General features: G+C 36.3%; 1 protein-coding gene across 3 annotated transcripts in view; it reads left to right on the forward strand.

The window, feature by feature from the left end:
* The window catches only part of LOC109536908 (activating signal cointegrator 1 complex subunit 1), a 14,736-nt gene that overhangs the window by 5,392 nt on the left and 2,454 nt on the right, over window positions 1–6,890 (forward strand). The window contains exon 1 of one of the 3 annotated variants that reach the window (XM_019903363.2): window positions 6,050–6,332. The exons of the other annotated variants lie outside the window; for them this stretch is intronic. The gene's annotated coding sequence lies outside the window, so the exon portion shown is untranslated. Of the gene's footprint in view, window positions 1–6,049; window positions 6,333–6,890 lie in introns of those variants that run through there. 3 annotated transcript variants of the gene reach the window in all.

Here is a 6,890-nt window from a genome sequence, read left to right on the forward strand (position 1 = left end):
CTAGCTGCTAGAATGGGCATCTTACTAATTTGACACAAGCACTACACTACTCAATGTTACTTCTATCACTCTATTCTACAAGTTATACACTTACAGCACTCTGTACTTTACTCTTTACTGCTTGTACCTATTTATTTGCCCTATTGGGCCATCTGGTGTCTGGGCCTTTTTTTCCTGGGCCCGAAGTCCTCTGGGGAGTAATCTACGGCATTTCGTAGCTCCTCAAAGGGGTGGTTTTTGGCCTTTTCGAAGGTCGTGGCTGCTTTTCTTTTTAGTAGGTCTCGTAGTGGCTCCCACTCTAGGTCCCTGTAAATTTGACGATTACGTACAAACCAGGGAGCATCTATGGCGCTCGCGAAAAATGCAAATCAGCATCTTTGAAATCAGCACCCACGCTGTAAACGTCGCCGTGGCGCCCCCTCGGGGATCTTCCGTTCATTTATGAGTAAGTTGACTCGTAAGCAAGGCCTAGGTGGCGCTAACGACAAGCAAAATCTTGGTCTGACCTTGACTATTTGAGTGAGACCCCCATGCCCTGGACTAGATTACTGGAACGAGAGGGTAATAAGTTAGTAAACGTTTTGGACTCTCAAAAAATTAATTCCGATCCAACGGGAACAACTAATATCGCAAACTAAAGAAAAACCTACCCTTTTTTATGATATGAAGGAATTCGGTCCCTTTTTTGTTTACATTGAATCGCAGAACAGATAATAAAGGCAGGTTTTCACATTTGAAAATTGCCAGAGATATTTTCAACCTTCAGTTGAGAAATATCAAGGCTATAAAAAATATAGGCCTGAACCGAGTATGTATAAAATTTATTTCAGCGGAGGCAGCTAACCTTTTCATCAAGAATAAAAATCTTGAAGGTAAAGGCTACAATGTTTTCATTCCCTTAAACTTTACAACATCAAAGGGCCTAGTACGAGAAATAGACTTAGATTTTTCCGAAACAGAACTTTTGGAATCATGCAGTTGCAAGAGCGACATTATCAACATAAAAAGACTTAATCGTAAAATCTTCAGAAATGATAAAATTGAATATCTACCAGCGGGTACCTGTCTCTTTACATTCAAAGGCACTATAATGCCGAAGGAAATTGAGTTTTTTCGTCTACCCTTACCAGTGTCAATGTATATCCCATCAGTGACGCAATGTTTTTCATGTCTCCTGTATGGGCACACTAAGAAAAACTGCAAAGGGCAGAAAAATTGTTTTAACTGCGGCGAAAAAAATGCGCAAAGCCATAAAATTATGATAACCGGGGAAGATAAACCCGCGTATACATGTGACACTAAATGCCACTTTTGCCACGAACCACATAAAAGTTCCTACAAAAAAATGTCCAGAATACATGAGATAACAAGATATTAAAAAAATAATGGCGTTTGAATACATGACATTCCATGATGCATCAGCCGCATCAAAAAAACTTACCAATCAAGAGTCGATTACTTTTATAACCGTGCTGAATTCCCCCAAATTAAGACAGCCCAAACATCTAACAATTGCCACCCTCAATCAAAGACGACCCTCACATTTTAACAGCAATGCAAAGAAGCGAACCTTCAGCCAAACTGTAACAAGCGAACCCTCTAGAAAAAGAATAATCCACCAATCTGGTTAGGATATGAAAGCACATAATAATGCCTTAAACTCTCCTAACGGAAGAAGTCATAACGCTAACAACTCCATCACACAACGCACTCATGCTTGACTCGGACAAATCATTCTTGCATCATAATATATCACAAACGCCTTCAAGTGCCTCTAGGAATATTTAGCACAACCCAAATCTAACCAACTATGCAACTCCAAATGAAGACATAAAACAACTACTGAAATAAATCTTAACTATACCAAGCACCGAGAAAACACTCCATAACTTTATTATAAGTTATTTAAATAGAGAGACATATCGGGATCTGGATTATCCGGATTCGTGTCAAAATACAACCATTCATAATCAAAAGAACAAAGAAAAATAATCTCAACATACTGCAATGGAATATAAGAAGCGTAAATAAAAACAGGGCTAATCTATTTAAATTTTCAGAAGGATTTGATCTATTTTTTTTAACTGAAACCTGGCTAAAAAACAACCATAACTTCAGTTTGAAATCATTTCAATCGATAAGACAAGACAGGGAAGATGGGCATGGAGGAGTAGCAACATTAATCAAAAATAACATTACATTTGATACTATTGAAACTTTTAATAATAACCATATTCAGTACATAACAATTAAAATAAAATACAAATTTTAACAAACATCTATTGTAACTCAAATTACAAAATATCCCAGGAAATTTTAAAGAACATCTTAAACATAGGCACCCCTATGGTTCTCATGGGGGACTTGAACTGTCACCACCTTTTGTGGGATAAAACTACGCCTAACAAAGGGGGAAAAACATTACAAGATTTTCTGTTTAACAACGAATTAATCTTACTAAACGATGGCACACCGACACTTCTCCAAAACCCCAACCATGGCAAAAGTGCACTTGACCTCACAATAGTGAGCGGCGACTTGGCTACATTTTCAAATTGGAGGGTCCTACCCGATTACGGAGGTAGTGATCACTTTCCAACCTCTTTGAGAATAGGGGACTCTGATCATAATTTTGATGATATTTGGATGCAACCATACAAAGTTAGACCTTTTTACGAAGCCAATTGGGATCTCTATTATGAAAAACTAAATTTGGAAACCTTCCCTAATGATATCACTTTTTTACAGTTCGAATCTAAATTAAACAATATTGCAGACCAAACTATTCCTTTCAAAACATTAAATAAACCTTCGAAAGAAGGCAATGGTGGGACGCAGAGTGCTCAGCTTTAGTTGAAAATAGAAAAGCCGTAACTTCTCGGACAACCCCAATATGGAAAATTGCTTGGAAACAAAAAGAAGAATTGCCTTAACTAAAAGGGAACGTAACAATAAGAAACGCCAAAAATGTATATCATTTTGTGAGACTCTAAACAGAGATTCCAATACTTGTTATGTCTGGAATAAAATCAAAAAGTTTGCAAACAACAAAAAAAATACTAAAAAGAAAAACATACAAGATGAAATAAAAATGACAAATTTACAAAATATGGGAATTTGTAATATAATACCTAACTTCAACCCCTTAAGCCCAAAAGAAGAATCACTCCAATTTTTTTCTATTCACAATTTAAATAACAGCTTAAGCAATAAAAAAATCTCGGCAACCGGCATGGAGGATGTTTCATATGCGATGCTCAAAAATATGCCAAATAATGCAAAGAAGGTCTTATTGAAATGTTATAATAATATTTTACAAGGACATGATTTCCCATACACTTGGAAGAAATATATCATCGTTTTTATTTTAAAACCGAACAAAAGTCCAGATTCTCCGAATTCGTATAGGCCCATAGTCTTATCATCATGCTTTCTTAACACCCTGGAAATCATGTTTAAGAATAAAATTGAATGGATGCTTGAATCTAAAAATGTGTTCTCCCCTTTTCAAACAGGCTTTAGGAAAGGTATGGGCATACAGAATAATATATCCTTTTTATGTTCATATGTAGATCTGACCTTTAAAGACAACCAAATGGCCATTGCAGTTTTCCTAGATTTGAAGTCTGCGTATGACTATGTCGATCCTTACGCACTTTATGAAGACTTGAACAACTTAACTATTTCAACTGAAATAAATAATGTAATCCTCAAAATCATGCAGGATAGGCATCTATTTACCAGAAAGAATGATGGTTCCTTCTTCGGCTCATTAAAAACGTCCGCGGGTTTGCCTCATGGTTCTCCTCTTAGTGCTATTTTGTTTAACATTTATATCCGGAACCTTTTTAACATTAAACTTACAAATGTCCTACTTATTGGCTACGCAGACGACCTGGTCTTGATTGCCAAGGGTACTAATATGGCAACAATGGTGAGAGATATAAACTCGGCGTTGGAGCGGATATTGGAGTGGTTGGAAAATAAACATTTCCAACTCTTTCTGCAAAAATGTTAAGCGATTCACTTCTCAAAAGGACAACGCAGTCTGACACCCCCTAACGTTACAATTAAAAATACAACCATACCATATAAGAACGAAGTCAAATACTTGGGAGTTATTCTGGACAAACACTTAAAATGGAAAATTCACATAGAAAACACCTCAAATAGGGCCACAAGGGATCTGAATGTACTGAGAAGTGAAAAGTCTCTAGACGATAGAATAACGTTAGGGAGAACCATCCAGAGAAGGAAAAGGCGAAACCTTTCAAGCCTTTAAGTTGAGTGTTTAACGCACTTAAGGAAGAATGTGTTAAACATATTGATTATTTTATGTTCATATTAAATAGTTATTTTAAAAATCACCAATAAAATATAACATGGGATTACGTGGAATCGTAGCGCAAGTTCGTACAAAAATCTACAGCAAGTTTTCAAAGTGAAAAGTCTCTAGACGATAGAATGACGTCAGGGAGAACCATCCAGAGAAGGAAAAGGTGAAACCTTTCAGGTCTTTAAGTTGGGTGTTTAACGCACCTAAGGGAGAATGTGTTAAACATCTTGATTATTTTATGTTCATGTTAAATAAAGTGAAAAGTCTCTAGACGATAGAATAACGTTAGGGAAAACCATGTTTGCAGGGTATGGTGGGGGGCGAATCCTCTCACCTTGCTTACCGTCATTCACGCATTGGTTAAATCCCATTTGGAGTTCGCTTCTTTTGTTTTGGCAATTCCACTCAAACTCTCCTTAAAAAAACTAGATGTAATACATCATCAAGGGTTACGCATATGTTTGGGGTGCATGAAATCGACTCCTATTAATACGTTGCTTTGTGAAGCAACAGACTTTCCTCTTTCGCTGAGAAGAAATATATTAGCAATACAATTCCTATCTAAAATCTTACCGTTAACGAACCACCCACTTCTTGGCTTACTAAAAACACTTAGAATAAAATATTTGGTCAACACCACTACCAGAAATCTTAGGGTACCAGTACTGGTGCGGAGCCTGAGTAGTTTTTTTCCCCATCATAAACTTTTTTTGAGGAACCCTACACTACCATGTTATATCTTTAATTATCAAAACCAAATAACCCCTATCAAAACAGTTACCTTGAACATCAATAAAAAGGACACTGATGCACGGCAACACTTCTTATTAAAAACCGAACAATTTAATGATACTCACACTTTTGTATTTACTGACGCTTCAAAAAAATGTAGGTATGGGGATTTCAATTCCTGAAATAAACTTTAAATTTTCCTCAAAGCTCCCCAAGGAATTAGCAATATCCAACGCCGAGTTAATTGCCATATACGAGGCAATTATCGTCACAATCAGAAAGCATATCCCCAAGGTAATTATTTTTACAGACTCCCAGAGTGGCATTAAGAGACTCCAACGCACTCACATTGCAACGGACACTGATTTTGTGACGGGTCAAATTCGGGAATTGATACAAAAAACTAACAACCTCGAAAATCGATGAAATTCTATTGGGATTGAACCCCAGCCATGTTGGGATTTTGGGTAATGAAGAGGCAAATAAGCTGGCAAACATCGGCAGAATACTGAATGTTCCTTTGGACTGGACATTTCAGTGCCGATGGCAGACATAGTGAACACAAGTAGAAACGAGTTAATTTCGCAATTTCAACAAACCTGAAAAAAATTAAATAACAAATCTCGGTATAGCAGAGTTCAGGTGGACTTTTTGAGTACTCCATGGTTTTCAAAAATTTCTTTTTACCGAATGAGAACCGGACACTGTTTGACAAGAGAACATTTATTTAAACTGAACCTTAGAGACGACCCCTTATGTGATTGCGGTTCCGTGGATCACTTAGACCACATATTTTTTGAGTGTCCAATTCACCACGTACCAAACTTTAATATATATCAAGAGCTTGTGAAGATAGGCTTTAAAACGCCCATTAACATGACAGTTATACTTGGTCATCCAACGGAAAAGTCAATCAATGCAATCATAAAATTTTTAACTATTAGTAAACTTCAACTGTGAAAAATTTCAAAATAATTGAATGTTGCAGATGTTGGGTCCACCTGCCAGTTGTGACGTCAGCCCTACTCCTGTGTGTTTAGCCATTGTGTAGTAGTTAGCTAACCTTTGTTGTTTGAGTTACTAAACCCCAGTTTTCTCAGCTTTTAATGGAGTTTGTGTTCACGTTATTTGATTCGGAGCCTTGCAGTGCTCTGAGACGGGAAGAATAAGACCGAGGGTTGGGGAGTGCAGGCTCGTCTATCCTGACTTCCCTTCAAATCGACTGGCAAATTGCTGAGAGCAGAGCCAAGAAACTACAAAAAAAGTATACATAAACGTGCCCTTATTTTTAATACTGAATAAGACAAAATTATTTAAGATTGGGGTTTCCATTTGAAAAAATTGATTTTGGGTAGTTTTCTCAAATTTATTTTGAAACTTACTTTTTTTACACTTTGTATTAATAGTGATCAAAATATTGTCGAAATTCCAATAAAGTATGTCTTTTTCAATAAGAAATGCGAGTCAAGTTAAGTAGCACGTATTCCCCCCGTATAGTAAAAATGAATAGTTATTCGAGTGGCTGCATCTGTCATTTTTGTACATAAATTTCAAATAGGTATATGAAAAACCGTTAGACTTAGGTGTAGTATAATATACATGAGATATATTTAGAATCTGGAGTTGACTCCAAAAATCTAATAATACATAGGGTTTTTTTACAAACTTCTTTTTGGGTATTTCGCCTCAAAAATTTTTGTCTTTATAAAAAAACAGAATTTCCTCAAGTCTTTTATTACAGATTGATAAATAGTGCTCCTATTTCGCAATAAGAACGAATTATTTATCAAAAAGTAATCAAGAACTATCACCTAGAGGGTAT

The sequence above is a fragment of the Dendroctonus ponderosae genome, unplaced genomic scaffold, assembly GCF_020466585.1.
Source record: "Dendroctonus ponderosae isolate FM_Combo_2020 unplaced genomic scaffold, Dpon_F_20191213v2 Dpon_F_20191213_2, whole genome shotgun sequence".
Classification (NCBI taxonomy): Eukaryota; Metazoa; Arthropoda; class Insecta; order Coleoptera; family Curculionidae; genus Dendroctonus; species Dendroctonus ponderosae.